We start from the raw sequence: 27,551 nt of genomic DNA on the forward strand, positions 1-27,551 counted from the left end.
TAATAGAAATTAATTGATTTGACCAGGATCACATTGATATTAAATAAGAGTCAGGATATGAACACAGGTCCTTTGATTCCAATATTTCTACTCTGCCCATGTTACATCCTCCTAACAAGATGAGTCTATTTAGCTGAAGTAACAAAGATAATCCCACCACCTTGTTGTTACTGAATAATTTCTCTATCACTACAATTGCCACTTTACAGAACTCTCAAGTAGTATCTTTTTGATTACTGCTTTTTAAATTCCAGCTCAGGTCCTATTGCACTCCCTGCCCTCAAAGTCAATCCCTTAAAGGGACCCACATGTGCAAAAAATGTTTGTGGCAGCCCTTTTGATAGTGGCTAGAATAGATAGTGGCTGGAAACTGAATGGATGCCTATCAATTGGAGAATGGCTAAATTATGGTATATGAATATTATATTTCCTGTAAGAAACGACCAACAGGATGATTTCAGAGAAGCCTGGAGAGACTTACATGAATTGATGCTAAGTGAAGTGAGCAGAAGTAGGAGATCATTATACATGACAACAAGACTATATGATGATCAATTCTGATAGATGTGGCTCTCTTCAACAATGACATGATTCAAACCACTTCCAATTGTTTAGGGAGGAAGAGAGCCATCTATACCCAGAGAGAGGATTGTGGGAACTGAGGGTGGACCACAACATAGCATTTTCACTCTTTCTGTTGATGTTTGCTGTATTTTGTTTTCTTTCTCAGGTTTTTTTCTTTCCTTCTTGATCCAATTTTTCTTGTGCAGCAAGATAACTATATAAATATGTATACATATATTAGATTTAAGACCTACTTTAACATATTTAAAATGGATTGGACTACCTGCCATCTAGGGGAAGAGGTGGAGAAAAGGAAAGAAAAATTTGGAACAGAAAGTTTTGCAAGGGTCAGTGTTGACAAATTACCCATGCATATGTTTTGTAAATAAAAAGCTTTAATAAAATTTTAAAAATGAATTAAGTACATAGTTTAAAAAAAAAATCAATTCCTTGATGGATGACAGATCCTTCCTTTCAAGATCTTGTGACCAGCATTGAATCAAGTTGCTAGAACTATTTTCATTCTTTTTTTTTTTTAATTTTGATTTAATAATTACTTTATATTGACAGAATCCATGCCAGGGTAATTTTTTTTTTACAACATTATCCTTTGCACTCGTTTCTGTTCCAATTTTTTCCCCTCCCTCCCTCCACCCCCTTCACTAGATGGCAAGCAGTCCTTTATATGTTGGATATGTTGCAGTATATCCTAGATACAATATATGTTTGCAGAACCGAACAGTTCTCTTGTTGCATAGGGAGCATTGGATTCAGAAGGTATAAATAACCCGGGAAGAAAAACAAAAATGCAGATAGTTCACATTCGTTTCCCAGTGTTCTTTCTTTGGGTGTAGCTGCTTTTGTCCGTCATTTATCAATTGTTAGGTCTCTTTGTCAAAGAAATCCACTTCCATCAAAATATGTCCTCATACAATATCGTTGTCGAAGTGTATAATGATCTCCTAGTTCTGCTCATTTCACTTAGCATCAGTTCATGTAAGTCTCGCCAGTCCTCTCTGTATTCATCCTGCTGCTCATTTCTTACAGAACAATAATATTCCATAACATTCATATACCACAATTTACCCAGCCATTCTCCAATTGATGGGCATCCATTCATTTTCCAGTTTCTAGCCACTACAAATAGGGCTGCTACAAACATTTTGGCACATACAGGTCCCTTTCCCTTCTTTAGTATTTCTTTGGGATATAAGCCCAATAGAAACACTGTTTGATCAAAGGGTATGCACAATTTGATAATTTTTTGGGCATAATTCCAGATTGCTCTCCAGAATGGTTGGATTCGTTCACAACTCCACCAACAATGCATTAGTGTCCCAGTTTTCCCACATCCCCTCCAACATTCATCATTATTTTTTCCTGTCATCTTAGCCAATCTGACAGGTGTGTAGTGGTATCTCAGAGTTGTCTTAATTTGCATTTCTCTGATCAATAATGATTTGGAACACTCTTTCATATGAGTGGTAATAGTTTCAATTTCATCCTCTGAAAATTGTCTGTTCATATCCTTTGACCATTTATCAATTGGAGAATGGCTTGATTTCTTATAAATTTGAGTCAGTTCTCTATATATTTTAGAAATGAGGCCTTTATCAGAACCTTTAACTGTGAAGATGTTTTCCCAGTTTGTTGCTTCCCTTCTAATCTTGTTTGCATTAGTTTTGTTTGTACAAAGGCTTTTTAATTTGATGTAATCAAAATTTTCTATTTTGTGATCAGTAATGGTCTCTAGTTCATCTTTGGTCACAAATTTCTTTCTCCTCCACAAGTCTGAGAGATAAACTATTCTATGTTCCTCTAATTTATTTATAATCTCGTTCTTTATGCCTAGGTCATGGACCCATTTTGATCTTATCTTGGTATATGGTGTTAAGTGTGGGTCCATGCCTAATTTCTGCCATACTAATTTCCAATTATCCCAGCAGTTTTTATCAAATAATGAATTCTTTTCCCAGAAGTTAGGGGCTTTGGGTTTGTCAAACACTAGATTGCTATAGTTGACTATTCTGTCTTGTGAACCTAACCTTTTCCACTGATCCACTAATCTATTTCTTAACCAATACCAAATGGTTTTGGTGACTGCTGCTTTATAATATAATTTTAGATCAGGTACAGCTAGGCCACCTTCATTTGATTTTTTTTTTCATTAATTCCCTTGAGATTCTCGACTTTTTATTGTTCCATATGAATTTTGTTGTTATTTTTTCTAGATCATTAAAATATTTTCTTGGAAGTCTGATTGGTATAGCACTAAATAAATAGATTAGTTTAGGGAGTATTGTCATCTTTATTATGTTCGCTCGGCCGATCCAAGAGCACTTAATATTTTTCCAATTATTTAAGTCTGACTTTATTTGTGTGGAGACTTTTTTATAATTTTGCTCATATAATTCCTGACTTTCCTTTGGTAGATAGATTCCCAAATATTTTATGGTATCAACAGTTATTCTGAATGGAATTTCTCTTTGTATCTCTTGCTGTTGGGTTTTGTTGGTGATGTATAAAAATGCTGAGGACTTATGGGGATTTATTTTGTAGCCAGCTACTTTGCTAAAATTATGAATTATTTCTAATAGCTTTTTAGTAGAATCTCTGGGGTTCTCTAGGTATACCATCATATCATCTGCAAAGAGTGAAAGAACTATTTTCATTCTAGGAGCTACAGGCTACAGTCTAGGTTCTATTAAATTGGAAAGAGTGTTTCCTGCATCTTGGCCACCAACGCAGATATAAAGAGTCTAAAAAGAAAGAATGCATAGTGGAGACTAAAAGACCATTAGAAGTGTAGGGAAGCCATGTGGACATTGGTAGTATCTCTTCTTCTGTAAGTGAAACTAACCCTGTTCAGAAGAAGATGAAAAGTTTTGGGTGGAAAATCAATACAATTCATGAATTTTTCATTCTTTTGAAATCTTCACATTTTTGAGCTTAAATCAGTGCCTGACACATAGGTGTTTAAAAAAAAAAAAACATGATATCTTGAAAATTGAGTACTAAGTGTCTTAAAATTGCTTTCCTCTAGCACAAATTTGCCTATATTTGGTCATTTCTACTTCCTTATATGCAGCTTATGGTGCAGGGGATGGTATGCCAGGCCAGGAGTCAGAAAAACTCTTCTTCATGAGTTCAAATGTGGCCTTAGTGTTACTTAACTCTGGTTAAGACCTTACAAATCATTTAATAGTGGTTTGCTTCAATTTCTTCATCTATAAAATAGAGAAGGAAATGGCAAACCACTCCAGTATCTTTACCAAGAAAACATCAAATGAGGTCACAAAGAATCAGACACAAATGAAAACAATTGAGCTTCCTTATATAATACTAAGCTATTAGAATTCAAATGTAATAATTCCACTTGTACTGATCCATTTCAGAAGTATTTTTCTTCTTTGTAATTTCATCTGTAAGTGATACAACTTATTTAGCTTTCTCATTTTCACCTCAATTAATTTTTGTTATTTCTTCTGTTCTCCTAATGGAATGCTTTTGCAAAGCAGCTTATATTCTAAACTGTTATCTTCAAGAGCTACCTTTCTCTACTTGGCAAAGAGAAAAAAAAATGTCTATTGTGGTTGATAATTTCAGTATGGATTTGGTCTTCTCATTGTGTTAACTGCTTTTTATTTGTTAAACTTATTTTTAAAAAGGTGACAATCACGATTAATGTCTTCACTTTTATCTATTTCCGATTTTCTAGCATCAACATTTTGTTTAAATAGATTGCGTTGGAGTTAATGTATTTTCAAGCAATATTTTCTTTTTATCTTTTTTAATATGATATTAACTTTGACCTTTGCTTTAAATATAGTAATGATCTATAATTACAATGCTTTTAAGTAATCTACAAGCTTCTGGCCTTTTATTTCTTAATGTCATATTACTTCTTGCAACATATTTTTCTCAAGATCTCTTCACTGTGCCAATCTTGAGACTGAAGCCACCATTAATAAATGGGAACAAAATAACTGGCATGTATAAGGAATTTTTTTTTAAATTGTGAAACTCGACATAATTTATCTCATTAGAGCCTTACCACAACTCTTTGAGGAAGGTTCTACATGTATTATCATCTCCATTTCACGAATGAGAAAACTGAGATAGATATTAAATCACTTGCCCAGGGTCATAGAGCTAATAAATACTTAATTTATAGAATTCTGTCAAGTTCTTTATAGGGCCTCTATTTCTGGTCTCTTACAACAAGGTCAAAGGACAAAGTATTCAAGAAAATGTTGCTTGTCCTTAGACACATGATGAAATCAACTCTGTCAATTCTTATATATGCTACTTTGAAGAAAGCTACTTTTACATCTTCAGATTTTATTGGTACTGTCCATATAAGAAACAGTCAATTCACTGGTCACTAAAGGCAGAGATCTCATGTAAAATGTACCAAAGTTCTGATAACATTTGTACATATTCTGAAGTGACTAAGTGGATTTGGAGTCATGAAGACTTGAGTTCTAATCTAGTTATCAGTCACTTGTTAACTGTGTGACTCTGGTTAAGTTTCCTCTTCTGTAAAGTTGGGATAATAACAACACTATTTCTCAATGGTATTGTCAGGGTCAAATGAGATTATATTTGTAAATATTTTACTAACCTCAAAATGCTAGTTATTATTTAGCTAGATGTACATACTAAAATCTGGAATGTTTCCTAACTTTGTTATAAAAATAACAGAAAAGTATCAGTAGCTTATTTTCAATTTCAGACTCAAAAATAAGTTTAAAATGTTAAAAATGTATAATTTAAGAAACGAAAGACTTGCTTCCCATTTTAAAATTCATTACAATAACTGAAAACCATTTTCAGAATGTTTTTTTTTTGTTTATTTGTTTAAACAGTACAAACTATAAGGAAAGAGCCTCATAATCTTAGTATCTAGATGCTCCAAAGGATATTAATTCATCAGCATGTACTTATACAATACTTTGGGACATATAGATTTTCACATAAAAAAATGCCAAATTCCACAGTCTTGTCAAACAATCAATGCATACTAAGTAAACAATCACTGACTGGGAATAAATAGCCGAAAAGCTAGATATGTTTTCCTACTTTCCCAGGGCAATAAGCCAGTCAGGGTAAGGGTAAAGTTGTTATAGAGCTGCTGTGTACAACTCTTCACCATCCCAACTTGGGGATTCTGTTGGCAAAGACATTGGAGCAGTTTGCCATTTCCTTCTCCAGCTCATTTTATAGAAAAGGAAACAGACAAAATGAATTGCCCAGGGTGACATGGCTATTAAGTATCTGAAGCCAGATTTGAACTCAAGAATTTTGATTCCAGGCCCAGAGCTCTATCTCTTTGCACCATCTAGCTGCCTAGAGTTATAATCACTGTAAATAACACTTATGATTATAATATTAATAACTGGTTATAGGGATAATGACTAAATCTTATAAGGAATTCTAAAGTCAGGAAATGGCAGATCAACCAGCTCTTCTTTAAGTCTTTAAAATTGCCCACTGCACTGAAAGATTAATCTACCTAGAATCAGAACCTTGGAGGCAGAATGTGAACCCTACCCTTCCTGACTCTGAGAGGCCAATTCTCTATTGGCCAAAGTATTGAAATGTGCTATCATTATACGTGTACATACTGTTTAGAGGCCTCTTTGGGGGAAAAAAAAAATCTCCCTTTGGAGATAGAAGCTGCAGACTTAGTACAGTAAGTATTACTCTCTCCCAATTAAGAAATACTCTAGAATCTAATACCTAGAATAAAGTAAGATTCCACCTAAAAATACTATGAATTACAAAAATGTTAGTATTCCAGCAAGAATTTTGTAAATATCTGACTAATTTTGCTCCAGGTGGTTTCCTTTGGAAATTGCAGTTCCTATTCAGCTTTCAATCTGAAGCCAGAAAGCTTAGAATACTTTACGTAGAGGGCAAACGGGAAATCTTAAATTTTCAAAAGTAGCGAAACTCTCACCTATTACTAGTTGCAATGAGAACTTCAATTTACACTCACTTTCATTTACATATAATTCACGACTCACCCTCAAAGGAAAAGGCATATGCATATTTTAATAGGATTATCCCCTTCCAGATCACAGCAATCTCAGCCCAAGGGACAAACAGTCAACCAGTATACCAAGTTCCACGTACTGTGCTAAATCCTGAGAATAAAAAGAAAGGCAAAACATAGTCCATGCTTTCAAGAAGCACATAGTTGAATAGGGAAGTTCAAAAGATATACACAGATAAAGATAAAAGCTATATAAAAGATATACAGAGATGTGTATATCTCTATCTTTTCCTATTTGAAGTGGATGAACTTCCCCCAAAGGGACAATGTTAACCTCAAAGCTTGACCTCCTCTTTGAAAACTATGCACTATATTCCTAGATAAATGATATAAGTAGGAACCTAACTTAGAAAGACTTCCTTTTCCCTTCATGCTGAGGAAAATTATTTAGTTTTATGCCAAATAAAACTTTTGCTACCCTACCCTCCCCCAGTTGTGCTTTTATATATAATAAGTGAAGTGTTTAGATTTACAGGAAACCGCCCAAAGAAAAATGGCTGGGTGCTGGGTGGGTGTATAACATCTTCACACAGACAGCACTATTTTAGAGAATAATGTAATTCAACATTCAACTTTTCTACAACCTTAGGATTGGACTATTTTTGGATGCCAGCAAGCCCCACCATCCCCACAAAAACACTGAAAAATACTTGTGAATGAATGTACATAGATATGACCAGAAATTATAGTCAGCAAACAATCCACTAGACTCTGTCCTTGTTTGCATACTCCTCCTCTACTATTCTAGGCAATGTTAATGAGAAGGCAGTGAAAGGCGGTACAAGAGATGGACCACAAGAGGAATGAAGAATTGGATAATATATTTCAGCTTTTTCAAAGCTTCAAAATGTAGTTGGACAAAGGAAGACAATGCACAAATGTCTCCATAGCCTTTTGGCAACAATATCAACTTTACTTTGAAAGCCTAAGGACATCAACTAAACATTTTCAAAATTTACGATTAAAGACAGTTAAGCTGAGAGGAAAGGAAGGCAAAGTGCACGTTTTCTTAGCCAGTTTGAAACGTTTTTGAATTGTTTGATCTCTGCTCCAATACAACTCACCCGCTATATTCCCTTGGATATTTTCCCATAAATTTAAATGTTCCATTTGCCATCACTCACAATACTTAGCTGCATAATTTGGAAAAATGGGAGGGGGAAGAAAAAGTTTTATTTGGCATAAAAATAAAGTGCTTTCTTCAACATGAGGGAGAAAGGAAGTCTTTCTAATTTGGGATCGGGGTTATTATTAATAACCGAATAGAGTACATAGTTTTCAAAGAAGAGGTCAAACTCTGAGGTTAACAGTGTCCGGCTGGTTTGGGTTAGTGCATTAAGTTTAAATATGAAAAGTACAAAACTACCAGGCACCCTCAACGAAAAAAAAATCCCAAGCATTTCCTAGGTTGAAGCAACTTTTAGATAATTTCCACCGTCGTAGAGGTTAGTTTTTCTGGGAGTAGAAGGGTATTAAAAACTTCTAAGTTCCTATTACTCAATTAGGACACCTTTCCATTTTTCAAACCTGACCCCAATTTGCCTTTGGGTTTTGTGTCTGTCTACGTTTTATTATGTGGAAGTCTGTGGGAAGAGAGCTCATGTGACCAATCCTCCCACCAAGAAGTCCCGCACTCCTCCCTCCAGTCTGTTTTAAGTGTCTGAACGAAAGGAAATTCACCAAACAGGAATGACATTATGGGAAGGAAGAGTTCAAGCAAAAAAATATTATAAAAGCAAGAAATGAAGATCATCTAAGTGGATCTGCAAATTCCACTCGTGTTTTTGAATAACAGATATAAACTATAGTCATTCCCTTTTCCCATTAAAACCAACCACCACCCACAAAACCAAGTATAAGAAAAAATTAATCATCGATAAAACTTTACGGTGAAGAAACGTAAAAAGAATAACCATTACGGCCAGCCAGATCAGAAAATTCAGCAAGAGAAATACAAGTGCCAAATAAGGGTGGAGAGCGTTTAAGAAAGCGGTGAAAACCCTCCAGCCCCAAAGTCCCAAACTGCACCCCGTTATGTGGGAAGGAGATTTCTGGCAGGCCCGTGTAATACTGGAACAGCAGGTTCCTGGTCCCTCCATTTCCCCTCCCCCTCTCTGCAAGGCCCTTCCAAAGCCTTATACCCTCCCCAGCACCAGATAGCTCCCTAACACCCTCCCTCCGTGACAGTCTAAAGCGCTCTCTCCCAGGAGAGACTCTGGGGAAGTTACGTTGCCAGTCCCAAACTCCGGGAGGAGCGCGCCAGGCTCTCCGTCGAGCCGGTGCTCTCCGCTGCCCAAACCCGAGGCAAGCTAGATGGAAGCGGGGAAACTCACCAGGGGACCGCGCGGCTGAGATTCGCCTGAGCGGCGTGGCGTGACGTGGCGTGGCACGGCGTGAAGGGCGGCCGGCAAGGCGGAGAAGTACGGAGGGGACTGATTACGCGGGCAGCACCGGCTGTGAGCGCTAGCTTCCCCTGGATTCCCCCTAGACTGCTGCTGCTCCTGCCGCCGCCGCTACGAGCCGAAAAGGAGAAAGGAAAGGAGGGGAGGGAGCTACTCAGATCCCCCGGGCTGTGTGCTAACACTGAAAGGAGGGGGTGGGGGAGAGTCAGCTGCTTCCACTAGAGCCCACTCGCTGCCCCGGCGAGCAGCCCGCCCTCCATTTCTCCTCCCTCTACTTTCCTCCTCCCCTGTCCTCAGCCTCCGCCTTATCCTCTGACAGTGGCCTGACCCTGTAACCTCCCATAGCTGACTGGCTCGGCTCTAGTGTGCGTCTCCAAATAGCACTCGGAGTCCAAAGTTTTCCAACAACTGACAAGATTTTTTTTTTGTCTCAGGCCCCACAAAACCTTTGCTCCTCGGGCGGCCGGTGGAGCTTGGAATCCTTTACCTTGTTTGCAGCAATTGGGTCAAAGGGGACCCTCGGCAAGTGATCTCTGGACTGAACATGACTTGCGCCCCTCTCTCTCCGCCCCCAACACAAACGATTCTGGACCCCATAACACATATAGATCTTAGTTATTACAACTCCCGCCCCTCCCCCATTACCTTGGTATTAGACAAACGCCTTTGTAACTCTTGAGTCAGTTCTAGCAAACAAGTTCAACAAAAACTTGTTAAGCACCTACTAGTGTGCTAGATGTTAGCTATATAAATGGCCTCTGACCTGAAGCTGCTTATAGGAGGGTAGGATGCACATAGAAAATTAAATCTGAAGGATTGAACGCTTAAACAATTTTGGCGGAATAAGGAGAGGTTTAAAGGTAGTGCCTTCCAGGCATTAGGAAGAACCGCGGCAGTCTTGGAGGGTGGTGATGAAAAGTTAACTGTATCTTTAAGGTAGTGTTTGAACGACAGTTTTGGAGGCTGGTGATGAAATGTTAACTTATATCTTTAAGGTAGTGTTTGAAGGAGAGTATTGTGCAATTACGCCGGAAAAGGCAAAAGACTCAGACTGAAGATCTTTAAAAGCCTTAACTGAGTAGGGTTTTGTTTATTTAATTATTTAATGTGATCTCCAAAAAGGGAACCATTGAATTGTAGTTGTTTTTTAAGGGGATGAGGGGATGGTTGCTCAAGCCTATTGATTTTGTAATGCCATTTAGGAAGAAAACACTTTAAGGAGAGCCTTAAGTCTTTTTTTCCATTATCTAAAAATTTTGTTAGTATAAACAACAATGTAATAATAGTAAAATAAAGAATAATGATTTTCATATGGACCTTTAAAGTATCCATAGTGTTTTATAGAAATTATTTGAGAAGATACTGCTCATTTGAAAGTATTATTTTGCCTCTTCTGTAAAGCTGCAAAGTACCTTTTGGTTTTACAGCTAATAATTAATCTAGGCCAATTTAAGTAAATTATTCAGATACTTTGGCCAAAAAAAAGGTGAACAACTAATATTAGATATTTCAGGTGAAAAATAGAACTTTTTTTTTTTTGTAGGGGATTATTTGAATAATTAAAACCATTTGTATTTCTTTGACCTTAAGAATAAGGAGTAATCTGAATAGTCATTATCATGAGTTTATTTATACAGATATACATACATATATACAATACACATACATATATATAGTCATATTTATACAATTTGATTTTGAAAAGGAAAACAATATTATTTTTCCAACATTTAGGGAGAATTCTTTTTTTTTTAATATCAGCTTTCCTCCACTTACATTAAAAATAATTTGCAGTTCTCCTGAAAATTAATTAATAGGAATTCTGGTTAGAGAATAAATGTACTTTGGACAATTAGTGGTACAGTGGATAGAGCACCAGTTCTAAAGTCAGGAGGACCTGAGTTCAAATTTGACCTCAGACACTTAACATTGCCTAGCTGTGTGACCCTGGGCAAGTCACTTAACCCCAATTGTCTCAGCAAAACAGAGAGAGAGAGAGAGAGAGAGAGAGAGAGAGAGAGAGAGAGAGAGAGAGAGAGAGAGAGAGAGAGAGAGAGAGAGAGAGAGAATAAGTATAGAGGGGTTGGATATAATTGGAATTAAAGGATTCTGGCTAATTTCCTTTTTTTTTTTTTTTTTAAGGTGGAGGGGAAGGGAAAATTAAATAGGATGGGAAGTATCTTGTGAGGTATATGTTTAATAGTGGTTCTGGATCAAAAGACTATAGTTTAGTGACTTTTTTTAGTATAATTTCAAATTATTTTCCAGAAAGATTATGGCATTTCATAATAGCAACAGTGTAGCTCTGATTCTGACAAGAAAAGGAAAGAAGATTCTATTCTTTATAGCCTTTATAATGGAATTAAAACACTATTTGAAATCTCTTAGCATTTAGAGTCAAGACCTTTAGAGATCAGATCCTCCAAGTTTATTGATTTTACAAATGAATTTTTTCAGAAGGCATGAGGAAACAAGTTCAGGGAAATTGTGACTTGTCCCAGGTTACACAAATAATAAGTGTTAGAGGTCTGATTGGAACATTAGTACTTAACTCCACAGCTAATAGAGTCTTTTACCCCTACGTTTTTTTCATTTTAACCAGTCTAATTCTTTACATCCCAGTGTTTTGGGTTACAAACTATGGTCCTAATATCTGTCCTCTCCAGAGTGGAATGAGCCAGCATAGTTAGATGATAGATCATCACTTGAGTCAATAGTTGGTTTCCAAGCCCGTTAGAAAATGAAATAAGTCTAGATAATTTGAAATATAGTTAAAAGAAAAAATAATGCTAATGTTGAGGTATCAGCTACTTGTCCTGGTATTGTTTCTGAAAGAAACTCTGTCTCCAACTCCCGAAAAAGGCATTTTAATAAGATTTATGCACTTGTTGGCTAGGCCAAGCTCCCTGAAGGAGTCAATGGCCCAGCAAAGCAAGATGAAGATTTTTATAAGAATAAATGGTGATGATCACATCACAAGATACGTAAATTCTAAGATTATAGTAGAAGTTTGCTTACTTGGAGAGGTCTAAAAGCTTTGGTGGAATTGAGGATCAGTTACCCAGAATGCATACAGAAAAGCCCATTTAGGAAGGCATTACTTTATAGTAATGATAACTAGCAGAGGATCACTCAAGGGCAGTAAATAAGGGGAATTGCTCAGGTGCCATGTTTAGGGAAAGTTTTATTGAAGTTTGTGGTCCAGTGCTTGTTGGTGCTTCTTTCTTATGGGCTGATTTATATGCTATGTCCAAACTAGCTGGTATAGTCACTAGGGTATGCTAATCAGCTGGTTTCTGTAGTGATTTCTGTGGGTTTTGAGGCTGGGGACAATAAATTAGAATCTTATCATTCCTCTCTTAGAGAGTTCGAATCTAAGTTTTTCTGGTAGTGGGACAAAGGTCGTAGTTTTTGTAGCTTCTTCAAGCTGAAAAGAGCTTTAGAGGTAGCCCTGCCTGAAGGCTCAGTACTGAGAGGGTGGAGATTGAGGTAAATCGTACCTAAGATGTACAACCTTGTCTGAGAGCTTAAATATCCGGTGACATCCATCCTGTAAAGTTATCTGAAATTTGATTGAAGCCTGTATGGAGAACACAAATTTGTTTAGAAGGTTTAAAAGGCAAAGTTTAAACATTAAAAAGTAGAAAGGTTGCAGTAGAGATAATAACAGGAACTGGAGTCTTTTAGGCTCTTTTTGGGTACAGTCAGAAAGGGTGATCCCATTTTTAGACTCAATAGTCTATATAATAGTATAGTTTCTGGAATATTTCTTGTTGGGACAAACTGGAAGATTTTTTTTTTGTCCCAGTTTCTCACTTTTCCTCGTCAGATGTTACTGCAAAAATCTTTTAAAAATAGATCTTAATTTGATCAATGCCTTGATTATCCATGATTCCAGAGGAACAATGATGAGAGTGTGCTAACCACCTCATGACAAAGAGGTAATGTTATCAGGGTGCAGAGACATATTGTTTTGATGTAGCCAATGAAGGAATCTGTCTTATTGATCATTACAACTTGTTACAGGAAATTTTGATTTTCTTTTTTGCTCCTCAAAAAAGTAGGAAGTGGGAGGGAGAAGAAAGATATTTCTGTTATTTAAAGAAATTAAATATAATTTAAAAATAAAATATGGATCTTAATACAAGTTGGCACAGCCTCTCAAGTTTTCCTTCTCCAATACCCTATTCATGTTGTGAGAACGAACTCAAACCACCCAAATCAAATTTGAACTCAGAGTTCTAATCTGATCAAGAACAAAGCCTAAAAGGGGTAAGATCAAACTAAGGAACCAAGAATTCACTTGAATTTCAAGGAATTTAAGTAGGATTATATGATTTTGTTGCTTTCTCAGCTTTGTCTTATTAACTTGTTTAATCATAACCCTCCTTTAGAGGATATCATCCTTATATTATAATTTGACTAGAAAGATATATTAAAACTGTAAGATGTCCATATTTTACATCCTGTTATGATAACTCAGAGATGTTTCCGTTTCAATCTATTATTTAATAGATTTAGTATTGTACTTACAAAACTTATTAATTATAGAATTAATTAATCAATTATAGAATTTTGCTATAAGAGGAAAAAGGACATAGTTATATCATAATATATCCCTTACCTCTGTTTGATTCCAGTCATAAGTCACATCTGACGCCAACTATGTAGTCACAAATTGTTAAAGGCGAAACTCAAGGATTAACCTGGTAGGCAATTTTCCCTTTTAGCAAGGAAATAGCACAATGAGGAAACAGAGTCAGGAGGATCCTACTTAGGCTATATCCTAGGTCATCCCCACAACCTTTCTTAGGTGCAGTCATCTACCTTACCAATGCTCAAGACTGCCACACAGGCCATTTTATATTATTGGCTTTATGACAATTTAGATAACTTTTCTGGTAATCAAAGCTCAAACAACATTTACAATGCCAGGAATTTTTATCTAAAATAACAAAATTTCATTAACTACTAATTAGAGCTTGAATATCTTCCTGATGTTTCCCTAATAGTTAACATTTCATTAGTCCTTTTCTTATACATAAAAATGATCCATATTCTGAGGCTTCAGAAATACAGCAAATACCTGATGTTGGACTCATCATTAATATATTAAAGCTACAACTTTAAACCATTTTATACACTTTGATAATTGTCAGATTTACAAATGATGACATCCTTTAAAAGCCTAATTCATGTGTGACGTCTAGATTAAAAATTGTTTTGTCTTAAACACTATTTGTGCTCAAATATGCAACATAAATTTAGAAATACAACACAATTTAGAATAACACAATAAACTTCAGATGACATCAATTACATCTCCAAATTATTGCATGTAAAAATCATTGATAGTATTATTTCTGGCATTTTAAAACAACTTTAAAATGATCAAATATGGAACAAATACATTCAATCAGAGAAATAATAATAGTGTAGTGCCTAGAATATGCCAGTCACTGTGCTAAACATTTTATAATCATGTCATTTTGATCTCATAACAACAACCATTATTATTTTTCTCCTTACAAATCAGGAAGCTGGGGCAAACAGAAATAAAATAACTTGCCATAAATTATATAGCTAATAAATTCCAGCAATTGAAATATAGAATAGTGGGTTTACCAAAGAAAGAGGTTGGCTGGCTCCCCCACCTCATACTGCTACTCTTGGCATTGCCAGGGGCACCCATACTCTCCTAGGCAGCATCTAGGTGGGATCTACTAAAGTCAGATCCAATTTGGAGATACTGAGTGATTGAATTTTTGGGGGTGTGGACTGTCTAGATGGGGTGGTTGGTGCCAAGATCTTCTTTGGTGTAATTCCTATTGGTAGAGCTCAGCGAATATAGGCATTGGGGCCTGATTGCCTATCTTCCCCCCAATCCACCAGCTACAGATGCTGAGGCTAGGGAATTGCTTGGGCAGATTGTGCCCCGCTCCCCTCCTTTAAACTCCTTTAAACTGTTACTCTGCCTCTCTTCTACCAGATGGGATGAATTCAAGTTTACTTATAGTCTCCAATATTCTCTTTTCTTAATCTGATCTGAGATGAGGGAGATTTAGAGGGACATAGGCTGTAGCAGTCCTCACAATTGAAATACATCTATGACTCCAAGGGAAGCATGCCTAGTTATCAGGGTTATGGAGAAAGCCTCATTATTTTCTGTTGTGCTTTCCTTTTTTTTTTTTTTTTTTTTTTTTTTTTTTTTTTTTTAAAGCATCTACTCTAGTCTTTATTTGAAGGGCACTATCCCTCTCCAAAGATTTGATAGGTAAACTATCCCTTGCTCTCCTAATTTGCTTGTTATCCTTTTCTTCTAAATCATGTACCCATTTTTGACCTTATCTAAGTTACGGTGTAAGATTGTTGTTCTATGCTTAGTTTCTGTCATATTATTTTCCAATTTTTACAGCATTTTTGTTTTTGATTTTTGCCAAATAGCAAATTCTTATACTAGAAGCTGGTTTATCAAATAGTAGCTTACTATAGTTACTTACTACTGTGTCATATGTACATAATCTATTGCACTAATTTACTATTCTGTTTCTTAGCCAATATCAAATAGTTTTTTATACTTTTAAAATATTTTTTATACTTTTTTATGCTTTTATTATATAATATAGTTTTAGATTTGGTACAGCTAGGTCACCTTCCTTTGCATTTTTTTCATTAATTCCCTTGATATTCTTGATTTTTTGTTCTTCCAAATGAATTTTGTTATTTTTTCTAGCTCTGTAAAATATTTTTTGGCAGTTTGATTGGCATGGCACTAAATAAGTAAATTAATTTAGGTAGAATAGCCATTTTTATTTTATATCTTAGCTGGGCTTACCCATGAGAAATTAGTATTTTCCCAGTTGTTTAGGTCTGAGTTTATTGTCTTGGTAAACAGACTCCCACGTATTTTATATTGTCTACATTTATTTTAAATTTTAAATGAAATTTCTTTCTATCTCTTGCTGCTGAGTTTTGTGGGTAATATGTAGAAATGCTGGTGATTTATGTGACTTATACCCTACAGCAGGGGTCCTCAAACTTTTTAAATAGGAGGCCAGTTCACTGTCCCTCAGACTATTGGAAGGCTGGACTATAGTAAAAACAAAAGCTTTGTTTTATGGGCCTTTAAATAAAGAAACTTCATAGTCCTGTGTGAGGGGGATATTCATCCTTAGCTGCCGCATCTGGCTGTAGTTTGAGGACCCCTGCTCTATAGCTTTGTTAAAGTTGTTAGTTATTTCAAGAAGATTTTTAGTTAATTCTCTAAGTATACCATAATATCATCTGCATATTTTAGTTACTTTAATTCTTTTTCTTCTTTTATTGCTAAAACTAAAATTTCTAGTACAACATTGAATAATGAACAGTGTTGACAGTGGGCTTCCTTGTTTCACCCCTGATCTAATTGGGAATAATTCTAGCTTATCCACATTACAGATAAAATATACTGATGGTTTTTAGATAGATACTACTTATCATTTTAAAGAAACCTCCTTTTATTCCTATGCTTTTTAGTGCGTTTAATAGGAATGGGCCTGCTATATTTTGTCAAAAGTTTTCACTGCATCTGTTGAAATAATCATATGATTTTTTTTGTTGGTTTTGTTATTGATGTGATCAATTATGCTAATAGTTTTCTAATATTGAACCACTCCTGCATTCCTGTTATAAATCTCATCTCGTCATAGTATATTATCGTGGTAATAAATTGTTGTAATCTCTTTGTTAATATTTTATTAAAAATTTTTGCACCAAAATGTTTGTAGTAGCCCTTTTTGTAGTGGTAAGGAACTGGAAACTGAAGATGCCCATTAGTTTGAGAATGGCTGAATAAGTTTTAGTATATGAATGTTATGGAATATTATTGTTCTATAAGAAATGATCAGCAAGATGATTTCAGAAAGGCCTGGAGAAGTTTACATGAACTGAAGCAAAGTGAAGTGAATAGAACCAAGAGAACATTGTACGCAGCAACAAGATTATATTCTAATGGACGGAGCTCTTTTCAACACGGAGGTGATTCAGGCTAGTTTCAATGTTCTTGTGATGGAGAGAGCCTTTTCTCCAGAGTGTGGGGACTGAGTGTGCATGATAACATAGTATTTTCACTTTTTTGGTGTTTGGTTGCTTATTGTTTTCTTTCTTTTTTCCCTTTTTGATCTGATTTTTCTTGTGCAGCATGATAATTGTAGAAATATGTATAGAAGAATTGCACATGTTTAACATGTATTGAATTATTTGCCAACTAGGGGAAGGGTAGGAGAAAGGGAGGGAAAAATTTTGGAACACAAGGTTTTACAAGAGTGAATATTGAAAACTATCTATGCATATATTTTGAAAATAAAAAGCTTAAAAAATAAAATTTTTGCACCAATATTCATTTAGGGAAATTGGTCTATAATTTTCTTTCTCTGTTTTGACTCTTTCTGATTTAGGAATAAGCACCATATTTGCATCATAAAAAGGAATTTGATAGGACTTCTTCACCTATTTTTTCCAAATACTTTTTATATAGTATTGGATTTATTTGTTCTATAAATGTTTGGTTGAATTCACTTGTAAATCCATTAGGCCCTGAAGATTTTTTTCTTAGGGAGTTCATTGGTGGCTTGTTCAACATCTTTTCCCAAGATGAATTTAAGTATTTTATTTCCTCTTTTGTTAAATATCCATTCATTTTACTTAGATTGCCAAATTTATTATCATATACTTTGGCAAAATAGTTCCTAATTATTGCTTTAATTTCCTCTTCATTGGTGGTGAATATAGCATTTTCATTTTTGATATTGGTAATTTGGTTTTCTTCTTTTTTAAAAAAAAATCAAATTAACCAAAATTAATCTATTTCATTATTTTCCATCCCCCATAAAATCAGCTTAGTTTTCTGTTAATTCAATAGTATTCTTATTTTCAGTTTTATTAATCTCTCTTTTGAGTTTCAGAATTTTCTAATTTGGTGTTTAAGTAGGTATTTTTCATTTATTATTTTTCTAGCCTTTTAAAATTGTATGCCCAATTCATTGATCTGCTTTTTCTCTCTTTTATTCATGTCTGCATTTAAAGGTATAAAATTTCCCGTAAGTACTGCTTTTGGCTGTATCCCATAAATTTTGGTATATTGTTTCATTATTGTCATTCTCTTTGATGAAATTGTTGATTATTTCTATGTCGTTGGTTTCACCCATTTGTCCTTTAGAATTAGATTATTTAGTTTCCAATCAATTTTTTTTTTGAGTGAGGTAATTGGGGTTAAATGACTTTCCCAGGGTCACAGAACTAGGAAGTATTAAATGTTTGAGGTGGGATTTGAATTTAGGACTACTGCTCTATCTATATTGCACCATCTAGTTGCCCCCTCCAATTAATTTTAATCTATCTTTTCATGACCCTTTATTGCATTTAATCTTTATTGCATCATGATCTGAAAAGGATACACTTAGTATTTTTGTTTTTTTGCATTTGACTGTGAGGTTTTTGTGCCCTAATACATGGCCAGTTTTTGTGTAGGTACCATGTATTGCTGACAAAAAGATATTCCTTTTTATCTCCATTCAGTTTTCTCCAGAAATCTGTCATATCTAACTTTTATAAAGTTCTATTCACCTTCTTAACTTCTTATCTATTTTGTGGTTTAATTTGTCTAGTTTTGAGAGGCTGAGGTTGCCCACTAGTATAGTTTTACTATTTTTTCCTGGAACTCACTTAACTTCTCCTCTAAGAATTTGGATGCTATACCACTTTGAGCATATATGGTACCTTTTAGCAAGGGATAGTTTTCTTCCTTGTCTCTTTTAATTAGATCTTTTTATTTTATTTATTTTTTGCTTTTGCTTTGTCTGAGATCAGAATTGATGGTCCTGCTTTTTTTTTTTTTTAAACTTCAGTTGAAGTATAATATATGCTACTCTAGTCTTTTACCTTTACTCTGTGTGTCTTTCTGCTTCAAATGTGTTTCTTGTAAACAACATATAATGCAAGATTTTGGTTTCTGATCCATTCCATCTGTTTATATTTTATAGGAGTTTTCTTCCCATTTCCACTCACAATTATAATTACTGTATATTTCCTATCACCCTCTTCCCTCCTCTTCTCCCTCTTTATACTTTTCTTTCTCTTTCTTTTCACCCTCTCCCTTCTCATCATTATTTTGCTTTTGACCACCACTTCCCTCAACCTACCATTGCTTCTATTAATATCTCTTTCCTCTTCCTCCTTTTCTTCCTACTTCCCTATAAGAGAAGATGAATTTTTCTACCCAAGTGTGCATATTATTTACTCTGAGCCAAATCCAATGATAGTAAGATTCAAACAATGCTTATTATCTCTCCTTTCCCTCTACTATAATAGGACTTTCATACCTCATGTGATATAATTCTGCTTTCCCCTTTTCTCTTCTCCCAGTACAAATTCTTTTATCATTCCTTAATAAATTTTTAAAATCATCACATCAAAATCAACTTATATCCACTCCCTCTGTTTAAATATCCTCCTCCTAACTGCCCTATTAGACATATAGTTCTTAAGAGTTATAAGTATCATTTTTCCAATAAAGGGATGTAAATAGTTCAGCTTTATTGGATACCTTGTGTTTATCCTTTTTATCCTATTTATCTTTTTATGCTTCTCGAGTCTTGTATTTAAAGATCAAATTTTCTATTCAGCTCTGGTCATTTCATCAGGAAATTTTGAAAGTCTCCTATTTCTTTGAATGTCCAACTTTTCTCCTGAAAGTTTATGCTCAATTTTGCTATAACTCAAGCTCTTTTTACCTTCCAGATCGTTTAATGTAGAAGCTGCTACTTTGCAATTCTGAGTGTAGCTCCACTGCTATGTGAATTGTTTATGACTGGCTTACAGTATTTTCTCCTTGATCTTGTGGTTCTGGAATTTGGCTACAGTATTCCTTGGAATTTTCATTTGGGGATCTCTTTTAGGAAATGATCAGCAAGTAGATTCTTTCAATGACTATTTTACCCTCTGGTTCTAGGATATCAGGGCAACATTCCCTGTTAACAGCTTGGAAGATACTCTCTAGATTTTTTTTTAAAATCATTTTTCAGGTACTCCCATAATTCTTAGATTATTCCCCCCTAGATCTATTTTTCAAGTCAATTCTTTTTTCTTTTTCTTTTTTTTTCACAATCAAAAAGTATTTATTATTTTTCTACTGTGCGCTAAAACCCTGGTGTATGCAAAGACAAATAAATAAATAAATAAATAAAGTCCCTGCCCACACAGAGCATATATCAAAATATATTCAGGGGAAACATAAACACTAATAAATAAATATGAAGTATATATGAAGTAAATACAGAGTAATTTATGGGAGTCATTATTACTTGGGGATCTCAGGAAAGGTTTCGTGTTACTTGAGCGGGACTTTGAAGGAAGCTAGAGATTCTCAGAGACTTTTTTTTTTATAGTGTCAGTTATTTTTTCAATGAGATATTTTACATTACTTCTAGTTTTTCATTCTTTTGATTTTGTTTGATAAATTCTTGATCTCTCATTGAATTATTAGTTTCCACTTGCTCAATCCTAACTTTTAAGGAATAATTTTCTTTGGTTAGTTTGAAAGAAAGTATGAAAACTTTCTTTTCCACTAGGCGATACACACACACACACACACACACACACACACACACACACTTGCCTTAGTAATTTAAAACTTAAGTTATTATTAAGGGATGAAGAAGTTATGATTATCAATATACATTAATGAGGTCATGGATTATTATAGTTCTCAAAGAAAATAGGGGAAAATATTAGAACTAGAGGGGAGCTTATAAATCTAACATAATCCTTTATTTATTTTTTTCAAATGAAGAAATAGGCTCAGAAAGGTTATGCAAATTGCTTAAGCCACATGAGGCAGAATTAGGATTCAAACCCAATCTGTCTAGTTCCAAATCCAGTATTCTTCATTCTACCATAAATAGTGCTGAAGTATCTCTTATATAATGCCAAGATATTAAGAGATATCCTGTTTTTCAGAGCTAAGGCCCAATAAACAGGCTGAACTCTGAATATGGCATAAGAACAGCCCCTTGTGTTCACCCTTTGGATGCTCTCACCCTCTGGGCAAATGCTGTCATGGGATTTCTGATTTTCATATTAATTGATGTGATATATGTGATGATTTAGATATGTTGGAGTTTCCCTGTTTCCTGAGAAATCCTGGCTTGACAGCTGATGTGCTTCAGTGAAAGTATCAAATCATATCTTCTTACATGCTAAAAAAACAAGCTAAGTGAATTGACCTATATGCTGCATTCCTGTTCCTACCAGCTAATTGGTTCTATATTCCACTGAATGATCATAAGGCTCAATGACCCTCTGCATGGGTTTATCCCAAGGCTCAAAGATAATTGAGAGACTGTTCCCATAAGACCCAAGAATGCCCATATTGCCCCCCAAAATGCCAAATATGAAAACTGTTTACTTAAGGCCTATGATGGTTATTATGGTCCTGCCTGGCATGATTTTCATGCTTATGCCATAGCCCTACCATAGGCCCTTAAACCCTTTTTCTAGGAAGAACTTCACTTGCAAGTCTGTTTTCTTTGCTCTGAAATTAAACTGTTATTTGATTCCCATCTTACCTGCCTCTGACCTACTTTGGCTCAGGTTAGAGACCTATTCAGTCTGTACTACATTTAAAATTCTTTTGTCAATACTAAGGGGAATATATTTTATTGATTTGCCAATTATTGAATTCTAAGGGGATTCATCAAATTTTTACATATAATGGAGAAGTTCAAGTGAGTGAAAGAAAATTTCTCTGTCACAGGATAATTCCTTCTGTATTTTTTTTAAAATAGCTTTTTATTTATAAGTTATATGCATGGGTAATTTTACAGCATTGACAACTGCCAACCTTTTGTTCCAATTTTTCCCCTCCTTCCCCTCACCCCCTCCCTTAGATGGCAGGATGACCAATACATGTTAAATATATTAAAGTACAAATTAAATACAAAATAAATATACATGTCCAAACCGTTGTTTTGCTGTACAAAAAGAATCGGACTCTGAAATATTGTACAATTAACCTGTGAAGGAAATAAAAAATACAGGCAGGCAAAAATATAGGGATTGGGAATTCAATGTAATGGTTCTTAGTCATCTCCCAGAGTTCTTTCCCTAGATGATTCAGTTCATTATTGCTCCATTAGAACTGGTTTGGTTCGTCGCATTGCTGAAGATGGCCAGGTCCATCAGAACTGATCATCATATAGTATTGTTGTTGTCCTTCTGTATTTTTAAAGGCAAATGTTTTGTGGGTTTTTTGTTTTGTTTTGTTTTGTTTTTTAAAGAGACTGAGACTGTAACCAGTTTGAAGCTTAGTATCTTCCACTAATCCTGGGGTAGCCTCTGGTTGTTGGCACTGAGATAAAGTTAACATTTAGGCTTTTAATTTACATGTTTAAGATAGATCATTTATTTAAAATATGTCATTTCCTCACATTATTACCATTTTCAGAGCTACTTTATAGTTTTAAAAAGTCTTTGCCAGAGCCAGAGTACAGCCAATTCAGACAAGACTGAGGGAATCACTAGACTCCAGGGAGAGAAAAATAAAATAATCATTAGATTATAATAGACTTAAAAGTAGAAGAGAACTTAGATATTATGTGGAGCAACCCATTCATTTTATTTAAAATTTTATTTTTTATTATGAAAACAATCACAAACACAAATATTCAAAATAATCAATGTGGATAAAAATGAAAATTGTATATGAAATTATGAACTATTAAAACAGTTTCATTTTTAGAAGTACATATTAAATTTAATAGAGCAATAACCTAATTGCAGTTTGTGTTCCTCTCTGAACCCTTTTTATCTTCTATATATTTTAAAAATATATTTAAATTTTTTTTTCTTTTTGCTTCTCTATCATTACCCATTAACTCATCTGCTTTCCCTAAATTGAAGCCCTTTGTTATTGTAAGTAAGTCAGAGTCAAGAAGACAGCAACACCTTCAACTCACCTGTTTTACAGATGAGAAAATTGAGGTCTGGAGAGGTTAAATGATTTGTCTATGTTCACAAAAATAGTAAAAGTCAGGGTTGGAATTTGAACCAAGTCAGGCTATAAGGTACAGAAGTCAAAATAATTCAAGTCAACATTTATTATTAATATCAATAACGGATCAAGTTAAGTATTTATTAATTATCTACTAGATGCCAATTCCTGTACCTAGCACTGGTGATAGCCAAAAAATAATAATTCCTTGACTAAGGAGCTCATAGCAGGAGACAACATGCACACTATGTATAGGATAAATTGCAGATAATTCCAGAGAGAAGATGATAAGACTGAAATAAGTGTTGCAAAAAGGGAGAATTTAGATGAGACTTGCAGGAAATGAGGGAAGTCAGGAGGCTAAGATGAAGAAGAAGAATTCTAGGCACCAGGAACAGCAATAGACTCAGTAGGAGAGTCTTGAGGGAGGAATTACAAGGAAATTAAAGAAGATGAAGATGATCTATTTACATTATTATTCACTGAAGATTGGATCTAACTATCCCTATGAATGATTAAGGTTCTTATAACTTTGTAATCTAGCTTTTTCATTGTTATTAAATTCTTTTTATAAATAAATAACACATTTTTATAAATAAATAAAATACTTTCATTTTATTTATTTTATGTATGTGTATAAAATTCAAAATCCTTGTCCCTGAGATGGATCAATGCTTCATATTCCACTCTGACCTGACAGTGGTTCTGGGATGTTCAATATGACATTGTAGCTTACATTCTGTCTTCATCATCTCCATATGTTCCAATTTTGTCCATGTCTAAAGATTATCCACATACAATGTCCTCAACATAATAGAGCTTTTCAATTTTTTTTTTTATTTTGTGGGCTGCAGGGCAAATAGGCTGTGTATCTGTTACCTTTTCCTGTCTCCATAATTAATATTAAGAATTTCCATAGAACATTTAAGGTTTGCAAAGTACTTTAAACTGTTATTGTTATTATCTATCTGTATCATTTTACAGATGAGGAAACTGATACTGAGAATGGTTAAGCAAGTTGCCCATTATTGCAGAGTTAGTAACTGTTAAAATCAGTATTTAAACTCCTGACTTCCTGACTATATATTCAGTGATCTATCCACTATGTTACTATCCACATGGAGGTCCATGTGGCCAGTTCACTATCTTTTCTAATAATCTATCTCCTGGATAGGTATCCCTTTTGCCATTTCTCATGTGGATGCCATCAATTGCAATATATTATAGCCTACACAGATCCACCATGTGGTGTACTCCATATTACACTCTGAATTATCTGATAATGACCAGTCTTCTTTGGGGACTAGTGCCACAAGAGAACTTCTGGTTAATGGCTAATGATTAATGAATATATCCTGTTTCTTTTTCAGAATTTGGATTTCATTGGACATTTTTGGTGATTTCATTGTCCATTGCTGCTCTCCAAGATAGTATTAGAGAGTTGTCAAGAACTCTAGGAGAGTAAGTGACATGCCCAAGATCACAAAGCCTACTGGCTATATTAAATGTGAGGCAAATATTGAAGCTTGAAGAAAAATCCTTTACTTACTATACTCTTAAATTACTAAATAATGTTTTGTTTGGTAGGGGTTGTTTAGAAATGTGGTCTTTCCTTTTTTTCCTTTTTTTTTTTTTTAACTTGGAAAAATGAAATGCTAGCGTTAAAAAAAAAAAACTTGTTTTGGATTATAAATGGGAGAAATAACTATCTGTAAGAGAAATGTGATATTTTGAAAGTGGTGCTTACATTCTTATTTCATTTTTTTAAAGGAAATACTGCAGGAATCATTTTGATTTACATTTCACACTATGAATCACTTGAAAACAAGTTTAATTGCTTTTTTCAAATGGAAACGAACTAGGATATTACTAGGGAAGTGTTTTGTAAACCTTATAATGCTAAATTAAGATTTTATTCTCTGCTTGCCAGTCACTTTATTTGTGATATGCTGCTGCCCTCTAATGGGAATAGTATGTATTTGTTCAGTCCTTTTTAGCTGTGTCCAGTCTTAGTGACCGATCTTTTTTGGAGCTTTTCTTGACAAAAAAATTGGAGTGGTTTGCCAATTTCTTCTCCTCATTTTACATATGAGGAAATAGGCATGATCACGTAGCTAGTGAGTGTTTGAGGTCAGAGTTGAACTGAGGTCTTTCTGATGCCAGTCCCAGCATTCTACTATGTTATCTACCTTCCCCATAGTATGTATTAATATGCACCAAAATAGTGATGAAATAATAGAATTATGAATCCTAGATTTAGAGCTGGAAGGGACCTTTGAGGCTTTCTGTTCTAATATCCTCATTTTTTAAATAGATGATGAAACTAAGACTCAGAGTTTAAATATTTGTCAAAAAGTTTGCACAATGAACTTAATTCTAGAGCTAAGATTAAACAAGGTCCAAGGTCTTTTGGCTCCTAGTCCTGGTTTTTATTTGTTTTTGTTTACATAGCATTTGGAATTACAGAAAGAATCACCAACTGTGAATGATATTTCAAAGTTCTTGGAGAAGAGGAAAGGTATCAGTACTAGAAAAAGGCATTGTCCACATTTTTTAATTTAAAGGAAGAGAAATAAAGTCTGCAAGCTATATACCATTTAACTTGAATTTGACTTTCAGGAGACTTCTAGAGTGGAATATTAAAGAGATGTCTGTGAACATTTAGTGTAAAATCTGTAGGACATGGGATGGGTGGTCCTCTTGTGGATTGTCCTTTAGGATGAAATCCTAGATCTAGATTCACATGAACTGAGTTTTTTCCTTTGGAGAAGCTATCCCCAAAATAGAGGTGATCAGAATTTTCTTGTTCTGACTTATTTTATACATACCCCTGAGTTCCAGGGAGAATCTCCTAAAACTTAGTTTTAGCTCATGTTATGGTTTCCCCAGAAGGAATTAAAAACCCTCATTCAGAGAAGTAGTTGATGTATAAATTTGACCAGGAATGGGAAATTATTTATTTCTTCTACCACAAATACAAGATAAGAGCAATGATATAGCTAGCATTTTATATAATACTTTTAAACTTTACAAATATGATTTCATTTGATCACCACAAAAATCCAGTGAAACAGGTGCTATTATTGCCCTTATTTTTGTAGGCAAAGAAATTGAAGGAATAATTTACCTAGGGTCACATGGCTAATAATTATCAGGGATAGCCTTTGAATTCAGATCTTTCTGACTCCAAGCCCAATACCGTACTCCCTATGCCATCTAGACATCTCTAAAATGAGAAAATTATCATTTTTGGATTATTTTGTTATCTATTAAGAGCAGCTGAAAATAGCTCAAGTTAAAGTACAAAACAGGCATTAGTGACTTTTAGCCCCTTACTATAGCAATAATACTCAAGATTTGATGCCCTCATTGTAATCTTATACAAAATTTCAGTATAGGTGGTTGGTACTTCTTTCTGTCTCCATTTGACCCCTACCTCCAGGCATCTTCAGTTCTTTAGTTCTTCCCCTCTCCACTTTTTCAATTTGCTTATTTATTACTCCTCTAAAACCTTAATATTGACTTGTCATTAATAAGCATTGCCCAGCTTTCCTACCTGGTCTTCTGTTTGCACAATTCATCTCACATCTTTGGGTTAGGAAAGGATGGACTATCTCAACAACAGTATTATTAGAGGGCAAAATTTTACCTAGCATGGGAGAAAGTCTCACAACTCTATGTAATAATTAAAATATGTGACATTTCTATAACATTTACAATTTCAGAATGATTTCCATGCATTATCCTATTTAAGAATCTATGAGCTAGATATAGGTTTTATTATTATATCTATTTTATAGATTATAAAACTAAGGCTTAGGGAGACTAAACCTCTTACCCATGGTCACAGCTTGTAAGTACTAGGGGCAGGACTAGAACTCAGCTCTTCTGGGTACTGGGTCCAGGATTCTATTCATGAGACTTTGTAGCTGCTCTAGTCGTCAGATGAATTTATTATCACATAAAAGGGAGACAGTAGACTTCTTCTTTCCCTAATCCCTGATCTGTTTTGACTAGAACCCACCACAGGTACAGAGCCTGTATCTGACTACTTTTAAGAGATTGTGATTCAAAATTTTAAGGATTTGTTACTATGGTATGATGCAACAAACCCTGGTTGGTCGCTTGTTCCTTCTCCTGAACTATGACAACAAAGTGGGTTAAAATGCTATGTTAGTTAAAAGGAAGATGCAGTATCTGCTTTAAAAAATTTTTTTTTACTTTGTTTTTGATTTTTTCCAAATAAAAATTAGTTCTTCCTCAATAGATTTATATATATATATATATATATATATATATATATATATATAAGACTAGGAAAGAGATGGCTCCTTTTTCTCCCGAATGGTAGCTGAAGTAGGAGCTCTTCCAGCTGAGTTGGGCCTGGCTTTTCACCTTCTAGGTGCCTTTTCTGCTTTATGTTTGTTTTCCTGAGTATAGATAACTAAACAGTGATCTTGAGATGGAGATTTCCAGTCTTGGTAGTCCTATAAATTCTAGA

The 27,551-nt window shown here is 34.6% G+C and overlaps 1 protein-coding gene across 3 annotated transcripts in view; it reads right to left on the bottom strand.

Annotated features, from left to right (window-relative positions):
- Window positions 1-26,999, bottom strand: part of ACO1 (aconitase 1) — a 108,543-nt gene extending 81,544 nt beyond the window's left edge. Inside the window, exons 1-2 of one of the 3 annotated variants that reach the window (XM_051973454.1) lie at window positions 8,956-9,335; window positions 6,594-6,713 (exon numbers count right to left, since the gene is read on the bottom strand). The gene's annotated coding sequence lies outside the window, so the exon portion shown is untranslated. Of the gene's footprint in view, window positions 1-6,593; window positions 6,714-8,955; window positions 9,336-26,888 lie in introns of those variants that run through there. The other 2 variants (XM_051973455.1, XM_051973453.1) reach the window with 2 other exon arrangements.
- Window positions 27,000-27,551: the final 552 nt, after the last annotated feature.

Source organism: Antechinus flavipes, chromosome 1 (assembly GCF_016432865.1).
Source record: "Antechinus flavipes isolate AdamAnt ecotype Samford, QLD, Australia chromosome 1, AdamAnt_v2, whole genome shotgun sequence".
Classification (NCBI taxonomy): domain Eukaryota; kingdom Metazoa; phylum Chordata; class Mammalia; order Dasyuromorphia; family Dasyuridae; genus Antechinus; species Antechinus flavipes.